The sequence below is a fragment of the Macaca fascicularis genome, chromosome 5 (assembly GCF_037993035.2).
Source record: "Macaca fascicularis isolate 582-1 chromosome 5, T2T-MFA8v1.1".
NCBI lineage: Eukaryota > Metazoa > Chordata > Mammalia > Primates > Cercopithecidae > Macaca > Macaca fascicularis.
In genome coordinates, this window is record NC_088379.1 from 123391545 (window position 1) to 123412854 (window position 21310).

The window sequence follows — 21310 nt, forward strand, 5'->3', positions numbered from 1 at the left end:
TTGAAATCTTGCAAGGATTACCAACATGTCACACAGAGACAGGAAGTGAACCCATGCTGTTGTAAAATGGTCTCAAGAGACTTGATGGATGTAAGATTGCCTCAAACTTTCAATTTATAAAAAATGCAATATCCTCAGAGTGCAATAAAGCTAAGCACAATAAAACAAGATATCCCTGCATTTCATTAACAAAACTGTGTTCATGAAACATGTGTCTGTTGAGTTACATTCAAACTGCCCATCATGAATACAGCATTTTTTTTTTCTTTCTTTTTTGCGAGGGGGTGAGTCTATTTCTGATGAGTGTCAAGGAGAGGGAGGTGGATTATACTCTCTGAGGTCACAGGAATTCATTAACTATAGCTGACAATGCTATAGTAAAGAAAAAATATATACTTCTAAGTCTATATCCACATTAAATTCACAAAGTAGTTGTTTACTCCCAAAAGAATCCGAAATAAATACCAAGGGAATATGATTCTAAAGAGTGAAAAACATTTTTCAGTGATTGTGGTCCTTTGCATCATATGGGTGCCAGAATATAAATTGGGTAAATTCATTCCTTGGGGAACGAGCAGAAGTCAAACCATGTGGCCAGGCCAAGCAGGATGGATTTAATTAGGAATACTGCAGCATAATATTCACATAAACTCATAAAATTTTATTTTGCTCAGTTACGCAATAGTTATTTTCAGAGCTCACTCACCAGTGGGGAAGAGTTCCCAAAAGGCTACCAGAACTTGTCTCATTAATTCAATCCCAAAGTGGAGCTGGGACTGTATGTGTTTTGTCACTTGTGTTGACACTGAGCTGGGCTAAAACAGGCAGAGCTAGTATTGACTGAAAAAAAAAAAATCCCCCAAATATCTGACCTTATTTAAAAATGCAGCAGTACTTCCACACAGCTTTATGTGGCTCGCAGATAGTCTTTGAGTACAGGAATAATCTAAATATATTTTATTAAGTGTCAACTGCTCAGTAATGCTTACTATAAAAACTATTCAACCTGTAATCCCAGCACTTTGGGAGGCCGAGACAGGTGGATCACGAGGTCAGGAGATCGAGACCATCCTGGTGAACACAGTGAAACCCCGTCTCTACTAAAACTACAAAAAAACTAGCCGGGCGAGGTGGCGGGCGCCTGTAGTCCCAGCTACTAGGGAGGCTGAGGCAGGAGAATGGCGTGAACCCGGGAGGCGGAGCTTGCAGTGAGCTGAGATCCGGCCACTGCACTCCAGCCTGGGCGACAGAGCGAGACTCCGTCTCAAAAAAAAAAAAAAAAAAAAAAAACTATTCAAAATTACAGTTCTGATGCCCCATACCCTGGTTTGCTTCATTAACTTACTATTGCATTATATACTTTTTACTTGTTCATCATACTTTTTATTATATTTTTTTCTCTACTGGAATTGTGACATTTTATATTTGTTTCATTCATTAGTGTATCTTAAGTGTTTAAAATGGCACCTGACACATAAATGATTTTCAATGTGTTAAAAGAATAAAAATTTTGAATTTTCAAGAATTTCTCTTGGGCTTTCTCTTCAAAGAGGAGCTCCACAGTGAAAAGCATTCTGGAGATGTATGAAGTCCATGCTGACATTTTCCCCAGCACATTCTGACCTCTGTGCTCTCATCACATAAGGAAACTCTAAGGTCAATAGCTGTTCACATTTTGGCACTGAGAAACGTGAAAGCTGAAAGAAGCATGGCATCTTGGAAAAGAAATAAGCGTGGAAGTACAAAAAACAAGCTTCACCACCTCATAATTGTGTAAATTTAGGCAAGTTTTGTAACATGTCTTAGTCTTGATTTTCTCAAAACGGGGATATTAGTTACTCGGTAGATTTGCTGTGATAATTAAATGAAATTATACACATTAAGCATTTATTGAGGTGCTAGGCACATTCAGAAAATGATTATTTTCTTGACCTCAAATTCAAATCCACAAGAAATGAATTCCTGTCATTCTTCTACCACCAATAAGTCCTAGTTTGGAATTCCAATGCTCAAGACTGAAGCCCTGGCTTTGTAACTGGGTGCCAGCCCCTAGCTCCCGGCTCCAGACTATCTACTACCCTGAGCCTCTTCCTGTTACCAACTACAAGGCTTTGAAATAATTGGTTGTCATCCTTCTGCTTAGATAGACATTCTGCTCATTTCTAGGACTGTTTGAGAAATTCTAGCCTTTGCTTCTTGGGTCTCGTGTCCTTTCCCTTTCTTGGGATTCAGAAATCAATTGCCCAAAATGAAGGCCTCAGTATCAGAAACAAAACTTTTTCTCTGACTTTTTGCTGTTGCTTTCAGTCTCATTTTCCACCAAGGGAAATCTTAAAAACTGGAATCTCTTTTTCCTAAGGTGGGTCATAAAAACAAGAACCCCTTTTCCCCAAAGCCAGCCATAAATCCTAAAATTTTTACTCTGGCTTTTCTTCTGTCTGTATAAAAACCAACCATTAAAAAAATTATCTGACCTACCTTGTTTGACTGTAGGTCATGAGCCTCCCATACCAAAGAGGGTCCTTCCCCATATACCCAGAAGGAAGAAATACAAGCTCAGAGAGACCAAGAAGAATATGGACAGACAAGACTTGAGTTTCCCCGCTCAGTCCATTAATGTTAGATCATACTTTTTTGGTCTAATCATGTTTTTGCACAGCTATTCATACTTTGTTGAGCCTAAGTGTAAAAATGGACACTTTGTCCTGTATCTTTGGGTCTTTATTCTGAAGGCTCTGGAGTACATGTTAATAACTTTTGAATGCCTTTTCTCCAATTAATATACCTTGGCTAAATAAATAACTATAATTTCACAATGATCTGCGATCCTATTTCGAGTTTTTTAAACTTTTGATATTTGACAGACTTTTCAAAATCAAAATTTCAAATTCTACATTTATGTTCTTTTAACTTCACACTAACTTTTCAGATATTAGAGCTCCTGGAAGTCCAAGAGGGACATATCAGGCATGTTTGGTATGTTAAAATCATGTGGGGAACATTGTCAAATAAGATATAGTGTTTAACTTTCTGTTGTTTATATTTACATAAATGTGTTGTTAACTTATGTTCCAAAATTATATGAGATTTCTAAAATTCTGATAAGTCTTAGTATATGTTATCACTAATAATTATGATTATCATGTTAACATTATTATATACCACAAAAATAACTAAATTTTCTTGTCAATTGTCTTTCCCCTTGACTATTCTAGGATTTTTGTCATCCACAAACAATCATTGCTTTATTTTTTAATTCTTCCCCAAAAGTGGTTTATAATTACCAACAGTCCAAAATTTACTTCTTCTTTTTAAAAACGCCCATGTAAAGGACTCTCTGACAGGTACTCTGGACAGGTTCCTAGTAACTTTGGAGATCATACCATTAGACTAGGTAAAAACTTCCAGGACTTCAATTAAAATCTGATGCATTCATGAGGAATACTAATCCAACATCAAACACAACAAAAGGTAATTACATGCGACTAAACTGATAAAAGACTAAAATAGTTTTTATATTTTTTTATTTAAAATACTGCTGATTCTTTTTATTTATTTATTTATTTTTTTTCTTTTTTGAGATGGAGTCTTGCTTTGTCACCAGGCTGGAGTGCAGTGGCACGATCTCGGCTCACTGCAACTTCCACCTCCTAGGTTCAGGTGATTCTTCTGCCTCAGCCTGCCTCCCGAGTAGCTGTGACTACAGGCATGTGCTACCACACCAGGCTAATTTTTGTGGTTTTAGTAGAAATGGGGTTTCATCATGTTGATCAGGATAATCTCAATCTCTTGACCTCGTGATCCACTTGCTTTGGCCTGCCAAAGTGCTGGGATTACAGGCGTGAGTCAATGTGCTTGGCCTTTTATTTTTTTATACTCAATAATTTTTTTTTTTCTTTTGAGCAATTTATAGCTGACAACAATTTGGTACAATATACCTTTGTAAAAAACCTGATTTTCTTTGTCTATCTGATTTTTCCAGAGTTTAGAAATAATTTGTGAGTATTCTTAATTTATTATGATATAATTATTTACGTAAGTTCAATACAAATCTATTTTCTTATGTAACAGGACACGATGAAGGACATCAGTTATTTAATGAAGGATTTGACAGGAACAGAATATATTCCAATAAGACTGAACTGCTTTGAGGAATCCAGGTTGACTTTCTAGAGTAAGTAAAAAGCCTCTTTAAAAGGCTGGGTTGGCACCTTGTCCACACAGTTCCTTTACAAGGTTCCTGATCTGTGATAAGTTTAAAAAAAAAAGAAAAAAAAAAAAAAAGTCACTTTCTGATAGGCCCAGAAAACGAGTTATTTGGGGATCCACTCCCCCCAAAATAGAAATTTATCCAGGTATTACAGACAGCCTGATGATAAATGCTTGGCTTGGCTTCAGAGCCTTAAGAGACTTTTAAAAGTCTAATCTGAGATTCCTTGTAAAATTTTTCCAACAAAGCCAATTTAAAAAGAATCTAGATGGCCAATCACTATTCATACTACATTTTATACAAATAATCAGGCTGGCCGGGCACGGTGGCTCAAGCCTATAATCCCAGCACTTTGGGAGGCCGAGACGGGCGGATCACGAGGTCAGGAGACCGAGACCATCCTGGCTAACACGGTGAAACCCCGTCTCTACTAAAAAGTACAAAAAACTAGCGGGGCGAGGTGGCGGGCGTCTGTAGTCCCAGCTACTCGGGAGGCTGAGGCAGGAGAATGGCGTGAACCCGGGAGGCGGAGCTTGCAGTGAGCTGAGATCCGGCCACTGCACTCCAGCCTGGGCCACAGAGCGAGACTCAGTCTCAAAAAAATAAATAAATAAATAAATAAAAAATAATCAGGCTAAGTGTAATAAAACTGTAACTTATTTTACAAATAAACTGGTCCTGCTATGATTTGTCTTTAGTAAAAATTGGGGACTAGAAAAAAATTGTTTAAAATAAACTAAAACATACCTGTTATTAGATTCTAGCCTTAATCATTGTTTTTGAGTTTTTATTATTTTGCTACAATTCAGATTAAATCCTAAATTCCTTCCTGGCTATAAGTCTCCCAACTAATGTTTCCAAATGTTTTCTACTTTCTGACTTAAAATTACTAAAATTAATACTGCGTTTTCCTAAAGCCCTATAAGCTAAGGGTAGACAACTTGATAAAAACTTTTTTTAAAAAATCATTATAACACTTAATAGACAAACAGCCTTTGAACTTGACAATGTGTAGACTACTCAAAAGTTCCCTTGAACACCTGATACAAACTACAAACAGAAAAAAAATTGTCGGATTGTTACTATCTGCTCTCACTTTGTCTAAAGATGCTTCAAGCCTAACATCTAAAAATCTTAGCAATGGGCTGCCTCTTAGAGTCAAAACCTAAGTTTATAGTTTTTTTTTAACCGTTAACTTTTGTTTTTATGCTGTTTCCATAAAAATGTCTCTTATTCAATATCTGATTGCAAAAATCATAAAGAAACCCAACTTTGGTAAAAGCCCATCTACACCACCACTGCCTGAAATAAGATGCTAGCATTAACTGTTTCACTTGCTGCCCTGTTCTCAAGACTGAGAGACTGCTTCAATTAAACAGCTCATACAACAATCCACCAACCCAAGTCCTGGCCTGTGAAACTTCTCTGGGAAGTTTTAGACCAGAGAATGTTGGAAAACAGAAAACAACATTCAAAAATGGCCTCAGAAACAGCCTCAGGGAAAAAAAAAAAAAAAAAGATGTTTTCTCTGACCTTCTCCCACCTTCCTGCCTCCTGTTTTTCAGCCCCATTCTCCCCCAAGGCTGGTCTTACAAACTTGAATCCCTCTTCCACAAGCCAGGACATACAAATCAGAACCTCTTTTCCTCAAAGTCAGCCATAAAACCTAAAAATTTGACTCCAGCTTTTCTTCTGTCTTTTTGTATAAAAACTGGCAATAAAAAATGATCTGACCCCCTTTCCAGAGAGGGTCCTGTCCCACATCCGGAAGGAAGAAATACATGCTCTGAAAAACCAAGACAAATCTAGACCCAGAGGCCTTGCTAGATTGCTCCACTCAGTCTGTTAACGTTAGATAATACCCTATTTTTCCAAACATACTTCTATGCAGCTATCCACACTTTCTTGAACCTAAGCATAAAAATGGACAATTTTTTCTATATCTTTGGGTCTTCAATCCAAAAGATCCTGTTTAAATGTTAATACATTTTGAATGCTTTTTCTCCAGTTCATCTGACATATATGAGTTCATTTTTCAGTAAACCTTCAGAAGGACAAAGTGAAAATTTTCCCTTGACCCCTGCACCCTCAAAGCTCATTCCTTAAACCATGAACTCTTGGCTTTGCCCCATGTTTCCACACAAGATACTTATTTAATAGAGAAACAACACTTCACTTTCTTCCAGCCCCGCAGATCATCCTGCACTCCTTAGCCCCGCCAGTCTTCGTCCCACTTAAACTTGGGGCCTAAAAGGAGCTTCACTTCAGCAAAATGTTTAATACATTTTGAAAGAAAAATATGATTTTGATTTAAGAAATACATAGATGGTAACTTTTGAGATAGACATTTTAAAATATTCAATTTAGAGGAAAACAGAGCAAAGAATCACAAAGAGCTGTTTTAGTGGAAGTTGAAGATAAGGGAATCATCTCCATGGACCCAGGCCAGATATAGCTCTCAAGGATTTCTCAAAACCATTTACCCCTCACTTTTCATTACTACCTGTACAGCCTCAGTTTAGGCTCTAGTTATCTTTGGCAGACACTACAATCATTGATTCATAATTGGGCTCACTGTGATCAGTCATAGTCTCTAGTTCATTTTCCATAAAGAAATTAATACTTAAAATGCTAACCTGCCCATCTGAATGGATATACCCTTAATTACACCACAAGGTACAAAGTAAAAAATATAAATCAGTACTACTCAAAGTGCTAGTCCAAAATTGTTTGATATAAATCAATGATTACTAAAGCACAGAAATTGAGAGTAAGCATTTGGAATCCTTTCTAGCAATTTGAAATTGCCTTGATATCAAAGTATGTAATTTCATATTTTATAAACATATCTATCCACATCATATTTGAAATTAAAGGATAATAATAAAGTATAATTGTCCCCTCACCATACATAGTTGAGAAGTCTTATTCTAACCATCTTAGCATGACATACAAAGTCAGTATCTGCCACGTATCAGTCTCTGCAACTGTGCCTTCTGCCTTCTCCAAGTTAGAATTTTATCCAGTAATTTCAACTCACTTGTTCACTACACCTATCAGTAAACCATAGCAAGGGGCTATATAGTATGGTGGTTAAGGATATGGACTCTGGAGTCAGATAGCAGGGTTCCAAATCTGTCCTCTATCATTTACTGGCCATGTGACCTTAGGTAATTCACTTAAACATTCTGTGCTTCAGTTTCTCCATACCTAAAACTGGGATAGTAATAACTGCCTCATATGTTTGTGGGAGACATGAAATGATTTCATGAATCACTTAAAATGGTGCCTAGAATAAATGTTAAGATCATTGTCGTTTTTATTATTTTAGTTTCCATGCCTTGATAGTATGTTTTCTCTGTCTTACTTACTTGCCTTCCTCTAACTTTGCATCTGGCTACTAAGCAGCTTTAAAGACAAATTAGACTTCATCTTCTCCTGGAGGCCTTCCTTGATTTTCCCAGACTGATTTATGTGTTCACTTTGTGCTACCTCATCACGCTGAACTGATGCCTCTATCATGGCATCTATCACATGATATAAGGACCTCTTTATGTGTTTGTTCCTTCTACTTTGTTTAAGTCTTGATGAATACTTAACACTTATAAAATACTTAATACATATTAACAGACCCCATAAACATACATATTTAACAGATCCCATTTTGATCCTCAGAAGGATCCGTGTTCACACCATCTTGTCATTTCAACTGAGCATTGCTTCCTGGAAGAAAATCTGGATGGGAAGAGATAGCTTTAGTGCCCAGAGTAAGATAAATGGGGATTGGAGCCTCTTGAATTGCCCTCCCTGCGCTTAGCATTGTCCTTGAGGCTTGCAACAGTATATATACCAATCCCAAAGAAACTAGCCCAGGTAAAGGCTATGTACAGCATGACCTATGCCATAAAAATATGCCCCTTTCCTCATCGAATTCTATTATACTGTTAATAATACAAACAGTGATGAGAAAAGATTTACAGTTTTCATCATAATCTCTTTTCTACTTACTATACTTCTGACTACAAGCACGATTATTTGATGAAGCAAAGAAAGGCTCCAAATTTTAAATTGAACTAAAAATGAGTTGTGCATTGACAATGGTTATAGTATTCTTGAATTAATTACAATCAGAGGTGACAGTGTTTTCAGAAATCTCGTGTTGTCAATATAAAATAGCTAAAACCCCAATTATCAATGACCATGTGAAAAAAAAAAAAAACTGGCACTCAAATACCATTAATAGCCATAATGAAATCTCAAATAATAGTGCTACTGTAAGCCTCTTCATAATCTTTATTAAACAGAGCCTAAAAGGAAAACAAAGATTAATCTGGGCACAGGTTTCTCAGACAATGGCTAAAGAGCATGCAAATTACCTCAATAGGTGAAAAGCTATAAGGAAATCAGGCCTCTGAGGAAAAAATAAAATGCAAAGTACAATCAGGTGAATTGATAGGTACTTTTAGTTATCCAGCATAAAGGAGAAAAGCAGGGAAAAGTGAAACATTTTAAATTGTAAACAATCTAAAATATTGTAGCAAATTATTTCAAGTTTTCTCATATGACTAATATACTTTTATAAGGCATGAAAAATATAATACTTACCTGTTTGAGCTTAAGCACTTTTTCATGGTCCTCTTCAGTGTATGAGTACGTACAGGAGCTGTAAGAACAAATGTGCAAAGAGAAAGGATGAAAGCTGGAGACTGACTGAGCCACTGAATACTGAAGCTTACAGGCACTTTCCTATCGAAATGCTCACAGATTCAAGGCCCCATGTACAAGGCAAAAAAAAAGCACTAGAATTTTGATAATCACATCTAAAAGAGTATTAATACGATGCATGATTTTAGAAAACAGGCTTTTTAAATTGCTACTTTATTGAGCAATTTCCATAAAAGATTTCATTATGTTAATTTAAAGATACAAACAGCAAAAGCTGAAAGTAAAATAATTTTAACTTCTCATTTTGTAACATATGGTGATAAAAAAGTGAAGCAGTCAAAAGGAAAGACATTTGAAAAATAGGAAAATCTTACAGGTGGTACTTAAGTCAGAAATGTTTCTTTTTTATCTATATTTAGGGATATTTATTAAACTCCTTCCAGGGCAGCAACGCTAAAAGAGATTTTGTCTTACACATTCTTGCAAACATCTAGTGCAAATGTTAAAAACTTGTGCTTCTGGATAATCATACCTCCAGGGTTTTAGCATCGTGTGGATCTGTGTGAATTATTTTGCAAATGCAAATAATGTATCATCTAGAGAAATAGGAATTCAGTAGTTGGCATTTGACAAGATCAAAAGGAAAAAAGGTGTTTACTTTATCAACTAAATATTGAAAAGTTTCAGGTAAAGAGACACGCTTTTTATAAAATTAGTTTGGCAACCCTAACGTCAGTAAGAAACAATACAATACCAACAACATTGATGTGCAAAAGGTCATCATTTGTAAGATAAATGATATCCCACATGGTGAAAAAGGAAAGTTATGCCAACTGAAACAAGAACGAATATAAATCAGGTTATTCCTGGCTGAGGGTGTCATCAAAACCTTCGTAAAGAAAGAATGGTAAGAATAAGGCCAGCACCAGCTCGTTCTCTTCTCACTGAAAAAACAAAATAAAACAAAACAAAAAACAAACAAAAAAACCCCACCATGGTAATCCCCAAAATCAATAGACCTAATGTGCTATTTTTAACAGTTTAAGCATTCTGCTACTGATAGACCTTCACGGTTTCTTCTTCTTGTTTTGCCACTGTACTCAACAGGACATTTATCATCCTTATATATTTACACTTAATTCGTTTTACTTTTGTTTGTACACATCTGATTCCCAAAAGTGGTTTACATGGTATGTGAGCTATTCGTGCCCTTTTTTATCCTGAACGTGTGTGTGTGGGATGGGAGGAGTCAAAATAATTAAATTAGTAATGACTTGGTTGTGATTACGAGAGTTCAGCAGCTTCATGAAGTACATTTCCAGAAAAGCATTTAATTCAACAATTTGGTTTACTTAGTGGACCTCTCCTTATTAAAGTGGTGAGTGTAATTTCACACACACACACAAAAAGAAATGGACCAGGTCAAAGTGCAAGGGTAACAATTATAAATATGGCACATGCATTTTAGAAGGTCACAGAGAAACTTTCATAAGCTGCCTTCTTTCTTATTCTGTTCTCATCTTTCTTCTCTTCCCCAGAGTTACCCCATGTGCCAGTCATATTTTGTTTGTTTAAAGCCACTACAGTTTAATGAAATTTCACACTTTTTCACAAGCCCACTTAGGCTGTGAACAAACTATTTCCTCTGCTAGAAGATTCACCGTATACTACCCCTGCTCCATACCCACCAGATAAACTCTTCCTTCAGCCTTGAAAACTAGGTTTCATGTCACTCTGGTAGGGTAAAGTCCCCCTCCTGGATATGCAAACTTGAATAAAGCTCCATCTTTTAGATAACACATTATCACACTCTATTGTAATGCCTTGTCTGTTTCCCTCATTGCAATGTGACTTTTTGAAGGCAGAGCTGCCTTTTGTCTCTGATAACTTAATACTTATTATAGTGCAGACTTTCAGATTTTTTTTTTAACTTAACTGGATGAAAGAGTAACATAGAAAGCAAGAGGGCCAAGAACATTGGCTATTTAGGCACATACATTGAACTGATATAAAGAGAAAAAAAAAAAAAAAAAAAAAAAAACCTAGTGAGTTGCCCTAAAAAGAAGTATTTAAAGAAGTAAATAGAGAAAGAGGCAATAGATCTGTGGGTATGAGAGTTTAAAAAGGAGAGTAGAAAACATTGTCAAATGCTATAGAAAAAGGTTGAAAGAAACAGAAAGGAAAAGAAGAAATACTAAAGAAAGCCCAAAGTGAAGACACAATATATTTAATAGCTTTGGTTGGCTATGAAGGCTGAAGGAATAGGTGTTAGCAACACCTGTGTCTTGGCACTGGCGAATCAACTAAAAGAATTTTTAGAAAGGCAATTAAGGGGTAAGAATGGGGCAACTGAACTTGAGTAGATGGAGATAAACTGAAATAGAGGCTGAGAAACAATAAGAAGAGGTACAAAATAGAGACACTACGACAATGACAAGCTAAGTCTGTGTTCCCACCTAGCCCGTATACTCCACATCACCCCATTCCCCCACCTCCCCACCCTGCTTTACCCTTGGGTAGTGAGTATTCCAACAAATTCAAGCTTCAATCTGCCTGGCAGTATGTCTAGTCACATTCCATGTAAATGGAGATTTCTATTCCAACAAAAGTTTATTCATCATTATTATTATTTAGAAAGCCCAGATTCACTTGTTATAAAACAGAAAAATTAATAACAACAATAAAGTACAATCTGCCACTGTAGCTTCATTTGTTATGCTATGCTTAGAAAAACAGATATTTATGAAGAGCTACTTGAAAGATAAATTTATGTTAAACACTTCATTTATTTATTCATATGTCAAAAATTATACACATAGCTGCAAAAAATAGCTTATACAGGAGATGAGACCAACTAGTAGGCTTTTTAAAAAATGTTACAGAATTATAACCTCCCTGAAGGTGATAAGAAGTGGAAAAATCACAAGATAAAAGAGAAAATCATTACAGAAAATGATCCCTGATAAGCAAATCGGTTCTGTAAAGTATAAAATTACTTTTTAATTTTTAAATTTCATATTTTATAGAGAAGGAATGTCTTATACAGAAATGCAGCTACTTAAAAGTTGGAGTACTTCTATCTATGATATTGAAAACTGTATTGATATATTTTCCTTTACTGCAAATTATAATTACCAGAGTTTTCCTGCTAAAGACCAGTACATTATCATTAAAATAATCATAGCTCTGTCATAATTTATATTGTTTTGTTTAATTTATGAATGAATAATTATGTAATATGCTTCTCACTTTTTTTTAGTAAATTATAAATTTGGTTGCTGAATAAAAATATCAGCAAAAACCATTCTATTGCTCTCCAAAAGCTATAGCCTAATGCAGTTCTTGGCATGCTTCCCATATTGTCTTATGTACCACAGCTCAAATTTTTTCTAATTCTTAAGACTTACAATTAGGAAGAAGAATGAAATGATAAACTAAAATAGATGTTTTCTAGTGTGGTTTTTAACTTCCTCTGACTCACGCTTTTTCTACTTTAGAAAACGAAGTGCTTCTTAGAATGAGCATAAGTCAGAGAGCATCACTAAACTTCTAATAAACCTTCCACACCACCACCTATGATTTAAATTACTTATCTAATGGTGAAAGCTTTCACATACCATCCCCAGTCCCTTGAACATTTGGAGTGTCCTTCATTTTCTGTAGAACAATTTGTTCTTCCTAAGTACAGAATAGTTTGGTGAGATTTGATCACTTAACATATATGGTAGAAAATGTTAAACATGAAATGTATTTTATATTTAGTACTATAAATACTATACTATTAATACAAATTAACGGGCATCTTTATATTCAATGTCTTAATAGTATAGCAATAAAAAGATCTTGTGATTAAAGACCAAATAATAATAATTTCTCTGGAATTATCAAGCCATGAAAACACATTGCAAAGCAATCCAGATTCAAATATTTGTGTTTAGAGATTATTTTAAGTTTGTTTTATGCCCTCTCAATTTGCTAACTAGGAGAGAATTCAGAAAATAATTTTAAGACAACCATTCTGTGATACATTAAGGCATTTTTTAAGTTGACTAGCAATCTAATAGCTTTATTATTCTCAAAGCATATTTGCCAGTTTTATCACCACTCTTACAAGATTTTCATGACTTATATCTTCTCTTTTTAGCTTGGGAGAGTTTTAGAATTGTGCTCCCTTAAAAGAGAACGAGAAAAAGATCATTTTGCTCTCCTTTTAATCTCCAGATTTAGATGTTGCTTGCAATGGTCAATTTTCTCACTGTCAGCACATTATGTATTAGAGATAGTTTCTAGGCATCAAAAAAAAAAACACAGAGAATCTCAGAGAGAATCATAATAAAGCTTCCCTACACATTTTATCTAGCAGAGAACAGGTCACAATGCATATAGAGCAATAACTCTCTTTCCTTTAAGAAATAAGTTGCCATTGAAGAGCAGCAATGCCAAATTCCCATGGAGTTTTACTAAAATAATTTGTATTTGTAATAGAACTACTGGAAATAAAAATGTGCTGACCTCTACCCATTCCTGGCCTGTTCACGTAATTTAATTTAGAGAAAAGGGAACCATTCAGTGAGATCACGATTAAATGAAATAGAAGTTATACTTTCCTCAATGTGGTTGAGACATAGAAATTGTGATGGTTAATATTGAGTGCAAACTTAATTGTGTTGAAGGATGCAAAGTATTGTTTCTGGGTGTGTCTGTGAGGGGTGTTGCCAAAGGAGACTCGCATTTGAGTCAGCTGACTGTGTGAGGTAGACCCATCCTCAATCTGGCTGGGCACCATCTAATCCGCTGCTAGCATGGCTAGAATAAAGCAGGCCGGAGAAGATGCAAGAGCAGACTTGTTGAGTCTTCTGGCCTTCAACTTTCTCCTGTGCTGGATGTTTACTGCCCTGAAACATCAGACTCCCAGTTCCTCAGCTTTTGGACTCTTGGGCTTACATCACTGGTTTGCAAGGGGCTCTTGGGCCTTCAACCACAGACCAAAGGCTGCACAGTAGATTTCCCGACTTTTGTGGTTTGGGGACTTGAACTGGTCCACCACTGTTTTCCTTGCTTCTTAACTCACAGACAGCCTATTGTGGGACTTTACCTTTGTGATCATGTGAGTCAACTCTCCTTAATAAACTCCCTTTCATATATACATCTATCCTATTAGTTCTGTCTCTCTAGAGAACGCTGACTAATGCAGAAATCAAGGACAAAAGGAGTTTGGGTGAAAGAAGAAAGTTTGGGTTGAAATAATTTTAATAAACTAGAATTAAGGTTAAAGAGATCTTGAGCTCTGTCATCATTAACTTCTGTGTGAAATAGTGAAGAAAAAGTGAGAAAGCAAGGTGAATAGGAAAGAGATAACAAAATGTGAAAAACTGATCACTTGTGCTTTTTTTTCTTTCTCTAAATAATTTTTTAAATGGAGAAACACACAAGGGCAAATAGAACTGGAGATAAATATTCTCAGGTGAGAGTTGTCAACAAAGGTTTGGACTTTCTCAGAGGGCAGATAGATAGAAGTAAATGACTTGCAGTACAGACAAAGTTGAGACTTAAGTGCCTATTGAGGAGGATGCCCAGAGGAACCAGGCTTTTTGGGTTACAAAAATCTTTCTGAAAGGCTCAGAATTTGAGGCACAAAAGTCTTGGGAGCAGGAGGATTGGGGGCCAGCCTCAGTTTAAAGTCTACATAGAGGTTAGGTTGCCTAGATTCCATCTCTCACCTAACACAGACAACTAAATACTCCTTTCCAACCAGGCAAGAGATGAGTGATTTATTCCCCCAGCAGAACAGAGCAGCAAGTTCCAAGTCTCTGAAACACTGGAAGAGAAATGCAAACCAAAGCCACAAAGCGATTTAAGTTCACATGAGTTAGAATACTTAAATTAAAGATTGACAATACCAAGTATTGGTAAGGAAACTGAAACTCTCATGCATTGCTGAAAATGTAAATGTACAATCACCTTGGGAAACAGTTTAATAGTTTCCTATATGTTTAAACATACATCTGTCTTTTGATCCAGTAATTCTACTCCTAAATATTTACCCAAGAGAAGTGAAAACATACATTCACTCAACTATTTCCACAAGAATATTTATAACAGCTTTACTCATAATAGCTCCAACTGGAAACAACTCAAATGTCCAATAGCAATTGAATTCATAAACAAGTTATGATTTAATAATATTATGCAATAATACTTAATAATAGAAGAGAGTAGATTACTTATGCAACAGCATGGATAGATCTTAAAATTACTTTACTGAAAAAATATGGCAAATCCAAAATGGTGCATATTATATGATTTCATTTATATAAAAACCCAGAAAAGACAAAACATCTATAGAGACAGAAAGCAGGTCTTTGGGGTCGCCTCTGGCAGGGTTTGAGATGGGGATTGACTACAGATTGGCATTAAAGAACTTTCTATGGCAATTAAATATTGATTCTGTTAGTGGTTATATAAACATATATGTGTCACAAAGACTAAGCTGTGCTTAGTATGAGTCCATTTTATTATCCATAAATAATACTTTTGGAATGTTGATTTTTAAAATAGATCAAAGTAAGTTGCAGTGTGTACTGTTTTACTTAACATTTAAATATTTGTTTTGTAACAGAGATGTAAATGCATTTGAAGATTGAAGGAAAGAGTCTACTGGATTAATAAAAACATGTTGATATGAGCAAAAGAGGGAAAAATTGATGAAGCATCATTCTGGAGCTGATGGGAAGGTTCAAAATAATTGGTAGAGGGGCTAGCCCTATAATGGTGACCACCATAGTAACCATTAACTTTGTTAAAGACTCTATTAAAAAATTTTATGAATTATCTCAATTCATCATCACAATAATCTTATGATGCAGGCAGTATGATTCCCACTTTACAGATGACAAACTTAGGATTCACAAAGATTAATAGTATGCTCAAGGTAGCACAACTAATCAGTGGTAAAACTGGAATTTCAATTAATATTTGAGAGCATTTATTTTAGAAAACTTGTCATTGTAAACTCTCTGTCTCTTTGAAATGTACGTAAATCTTTTCTAAAGCTAAATAAAACTTGTCAGCTTTAGGACCCTGGAATGTCTTTCTCAAGGACCTAGGAAGCATATTTTTGAAATGCAATCATCAAGGAAGATAGGAACCCTACCTCTCACCTTCCGTGGGAGAGTAGGAGCCTAAGTTCATTGAGTATCTTGCTCTGAGCTCTAAAGGTACCTATTGTCATAAAGATATGAGAAGTTTATTTTTCCTTTGGATGCAACCAGTTTGTGAACACATATGGTCCCCCTAGTTGTGAGGTGAACTTAAGATAAACTATGTGTGATAAATGGTGCTGTCCAGTCCTCTTACTTATGGACTAATTATTGTTTGTCTTGAGAAAATGTATATATAATGGTCTGCATCTGCTTAGTTATATAAAAGACAGATTTTTTTCTGTCTTCAACCTCTTTGTCAATTGCTCATGATGTTCATCACACTCTGGTTTAATGTTTATTCAATAATAAAATTGTTTGTCTTCTACCTCTGCAGAGAGCTTTTCTGGGCTAGGAAGAGATTTTGGTTTTAATTATATCCCCCTAACAAAGATTCATAGCTAATTCCATGTTTTTCACATCTGAAGGCTTGTTTTCAAAAATTTATTTAAAGTTTTTCTGAATTTCTAGTTAGCTAAAGCAAGCACTACAAGTTAAACTTACTCTCCCAGAGCAATGGAGAAAAGATGGAATGATGTTTTTAAGTGAAATATTTGACATTTCTGCTCATTTTATAGAAACCAGATGATACATAAGCCTGCAACTCACTACCTGGCATTCATCTGACATACCTTCTTCAATACCCACACTCATCATGCTATTGTATTTGTACCAAATGTTTAATCACCATTTACTTTTCCTTAATTTCTCTCTTAAATGTCAACACAATGAAGAATGAACCTGCACAATCCATTAAAGAACAAAGCTATATAAAACATTGTTAATAAGTTACTTAATATCTGCAATCAACTGCTTCCTTGCCTCTAACTCATTTCGTATGTAGATTGTATCCACTTTCTGTTGATGAATTAGCAGCTTTTACAAGTGAATGGGCAGACAAGAGAAGCTAAATTGGCTAATAGACACACACACAGTTAGAAAAGTCAATGTATTTTGTGCAGTGAAGAGATTTCTTTACAATTCAAAGTAACGAACTAAATTATACATATTAACGTAATGCAATATTTGTTATTGGATTGTTATGCATTTAAATATGCAAGAGATACGCTTTCTCAATGTTGTGTTTCCAAAAAACTGCCATATTAGCTCAATTCAATTAAACAGTGGCCATTAGCAGCACCTTTAATAAACATGTTTGGTTTCTTTATTGCATAGTGACATGTACTGACATTATAAAGATTACCAGGTGCAGTGGCTTACGCCTGTAATCCCAGCACTTTGGGAGGCCGAGGCAGGCAGATCACCTGAGGTCAGGAGTTCAAAACCAGCTTGACCAACATGGCAAAATCCTGACTCTACTAAAAATACAAAAATTAGCCGGGCGTGGTGGTGGGTGCCTGTAATCCCAGCTACTTGGGAGGCTGAGGCAGGAGAATCACTTGAACACAGGAGGCAGAGGTTTCAGTGAGCCAAGATTGTGCCACTGCACTGCAGTCTGGATGACAGAGCAAAACTCTATTTGGAAAAAGAAAAAAGAAAAGAGAAAAGAGAAAAGAAAAGAAAAAAAGCTTATCAGGGAACCACAGATATATGAAGATGGCATTATCTGTAAGTCCAAATTCTAACTTTCATTTAGGCCCCAAGAAATGACTGTTGGCTTTGGATTTATGTCAGTAACATCTAACAAAAGGAAATAAGAAATGCACATAAAATATTTGGTCCAGTAGTAATTATACCTGGACATTAGGAGTTGCCATTCAATCTGCACAGGAAGAGCCTGCCTTATTGAATTGCGGTCACCAGTCTTTCTGGCAACATAAAATCAGTAGCCTTATGGGTCAGTTAGAACCAACTCAACATTGCACTTCCTATGGAAAAGAGGCTGAGTCAAAATATGTGACAGCTCTGTGTCAGCTTTTCACATTATTAAAATACATGATTCCTCTCCTTTCACACTCTGAAATGACAGAAATATGGAGTTGTCAGATATTTGGAACTTAGCCCTTCATTAAACAAGAAGTATTATATTAAATCAGTGATTTTGCCTGCCTGAAATGACCTAGAGTCTAAACAATCTCCCAGGAATGTGACAGCTATCATTTTTCTATATATATTTAACATTAAAGTCTAATAATTATCATTATAACTATTATCTGCACTCAGGACTTTCCTGTCTCTTGCATGTGCATGTGTACATATGTGTATGTGTGTGTGTATTTTCATGCCCTATGTTTAAAAGTTTATTTTCAAAATTTGTAAGAAAATTGTCCCACATCTCAGCAAAGATAAAGCATTGTATTTGTTTTTTAAAACACTATACAAAGCAGAAAACTGTCTTTAGTGAAGAAATAACTCATTGTTGTTTTTTCTCTTGATTCATTAATCATTTACCTGGATTTCCAAGAACAAATGAGTGGATGCCCTCTACCAAGAAAAAAAAAAAAAGATGTTGGCAAAGCTACCTGTCAGATATTCATGACATGGACAAAGACTGACTATTAAAAATATACCTTGTAAAATTAAGATATGATCTACATATTTCCAATTGTGCCTTCTTCCAATATATCTTCAAAAAAACTGTAAAATTTAAATGTAAAAATTAAATTTAAATGTAAAAGTTAAATGAACTTAAAATTCATAGTCAAACATAAGCATGTTAAAACTAAATCTTCCTTCTAGTACATAAAAAACTAATGTACTATTGGGAAAGACAAAACGATAAAGCTAACTTAATCACTACTTTTTTTCCTCCACTAATAGTGATAGAGGCAGGAGGCAGAGAACCTCAAGGCAGATAGGGGTGGGTCTCCAGCAAAACCCCGCCTTCAAGCCAAAAAGCCTGAAACCCACAGCCCACAGTGAGAACTTCCATCTCTGTGTGCCTGCCCTTTCCCAATTGGTGCTTTCTGAATAATGTCTTTTTACAAATGAAATGTTGCCTTTTCCAAAACTACCTATGGTCCACTCTACCCCCACACATCCTGTGCCTATAAAGACCTCAGACTCAGCCAGTAGAGGAGAGAAGCTACTGGACATTGGGGAGAGGTGACTTGACTTCAGAGATGGCAGCTAGATGTCAAAAAGAGGCAACTTGACTTTGGAAGAGAGAGGCAGAGCGGAGGCTTGACTTCAGGGAAGTGTGACCTGCCCTTCCTATCTCCTTTCCAGTTCCCCTCTCCACTGAGAGCTGCTTTCACCACTCAATAAAATTATCCTCATTCACCATCATTCAATTTATCCGCATGACCTTATTCCTCTTGGACACCAGAGAAGAATTCAAAATGCACTAATTGCAACTACTCAATAAGACTGTCACACTGACCCTTTGCCCTTGCTGGCAGAGGGCAGCCTCCCCATGTGATGAGAAAAGGGCCCATGAGATGGTAACACACTGCTGTCCATGGGCAGCAGAGCCAAGGGAACACTGTAACATGCCCCCTGGGGTCTTGGGGTTACCAGACACCCCCACCTGGATGTTGCTGCAGGGCCTGTACAGAGCTTGATCCTGCCAGTGCTGAAGCAGCTAGCCAGTTCTTTCATTCATTCGCTCTGTTTCCCATACTGGTTCATCTGCACTCTGCCTCCCATGAGGGGTTGAGCAGGGCAGCTGAGTAAATGGGACATCACTGTCATGTGTTCCATTGTTGCAGGAAGTCAGGGACCCCAAACAGAGGGACCTGCTGAAGTCATGACAGAAGAACATAAATTGTGAAGATCTCATGGACATTTGTCACTTCTCCAATCAATACTCTTACAATTTCCTATGCCTGTCTTTACTTTAATCTCTTAATCCTGTCATCTTCGTAAGCTGAAGATGTATGTTGCCTCAGGACCCTGTGATGGTTGCATTAACTGCACACATTGTTCGTAAAGCATGTGTGTTTGAACAATATGAAATTTGGGCACCTTGAAAAAAGAACAGGATAACAGCGATGTTCTGGGAACAAGGGAGATAACCATTAGATCTGACTGCCTGGGAGCCAGGCAGGACAGAGCCATATTTCTCTTATTACTGAAAATGGGTAAGAGAAATATTGCTGAATTCTTTCCCCAGTAAGGAATATTAATAATCAACAGCCCTGGGAAAAAGAATGCATTCTCAGGGTGGGGGGGGGTCTAAAACGGACGCTCTGGGGGTGTCTCTCTTATGCAGTTGTAGATAAGTGATGAAACACTCCCTGGTCTCCTGCAGCACCCTCAGGCTTGCTAGGATTAGGAAATTCCAGCCTGGCGAATTTGAGTCAGACTGGTTCTCTGCTCTTGAGCCCTGTTAAGATGTTTATCAATGAGAATGCATGCACAGCGGGACATGGAACTTCATTAGTAATTCTAGTTTTGCCCTGACCTTGTGATCTCGCCCCGACCTTCTGCCTTATGATCTTTTGTTGCCCTTGAAGCATGTGATCTCTGTGACCCACATCCTATTGGTACAGTGCCTCCCCTTTGAAAATTGGTAATATAAACTTGCTGGTTTTGTGGCTCAGGGGATATCACGGAACCTGCCAACATGAGATGTCTCCCCCAGACACCCAGCTTTAAAATTTCTCTCTTTTGTACTCTTTCCCTTTATTTCTCAGACTGGCCAACACTTAGGGAAAATAGAAAAGAACCTACGTTGAAATATTGGGGGCTGGTTCCCCCAATATTCCACAAAGGGGTCAAGAAAACATCCTGCATCAATAGGAATCATTCCTTTTCTCACCATTGCACTGAGAAAAAAATTAGGATTTCTAATGGTCTTTTTATGTATTCAACAACTTCACAGCAGGAATGAAAAACCCATTGGGTCAGCAGCTTTTGGCTGTTTTCAAAGAGGAAAGGTGGTTGTAGTGAAAGAATTACTGCTACGGCCTTCTCAGTGACCTCCCTGTGACACTTACCTGACATGTCACCATTAGTGATTCATGTGGGGGCCACAAAAACCTTTATGCAAAAAACTATGCATGATCTTGCCAAGGAGACAAGAGTCCCAATGATTCTTTTCCTCTCCTGTGAAAGTCTGCATGCATTCAGTGTGGAGATAGGAGAATTATGTCCTATATAGCTAATTTTCATCTAACAGTCACTGAAAATCTATTACATGCAAAGATGTTCATAGTCATTTCTGGACAACTTGAAAAGAAAGGTAAAGAAACTATTATAATATGATATGATATGAGATGTGATAGACATAACACAGGTGTATGGTAATCTTCTCCCAAATCACATGATTTCTAGTCACTAGTCTCCACTCTGGAATCTGTGGATTACTTGTTTGATCCAAACAAGTAATTAG

The 21310-nt window shown here is 36.5% G+C and overlaps 1 long non-coding RNA gene across 3 annotated transcripts in view; it reads left to right on the forward strand.

The window, feature by feature from the left end:
• Positions 1-17225, forward strand: part of LOC107129814 (uncharacterized) — a 70042-nt gene extending 52817 nt beyond the window's left edge. For all 3 annotated transcript variants that reach the window (XR_010586963.2, XR_010586964.2, XR_010586965.2), the window contains 2 exons: positions 4072-4174; positions 15495-17225. This is a non-coding gene — a long non-coding RNA (uncharacterized lncRNA). The remainder of the gene's footprint in view (positions 1-4071; positions 4175-15494) is intronic.
• Positions 17226-21310: the final 4085 nt, after the last annotated feature.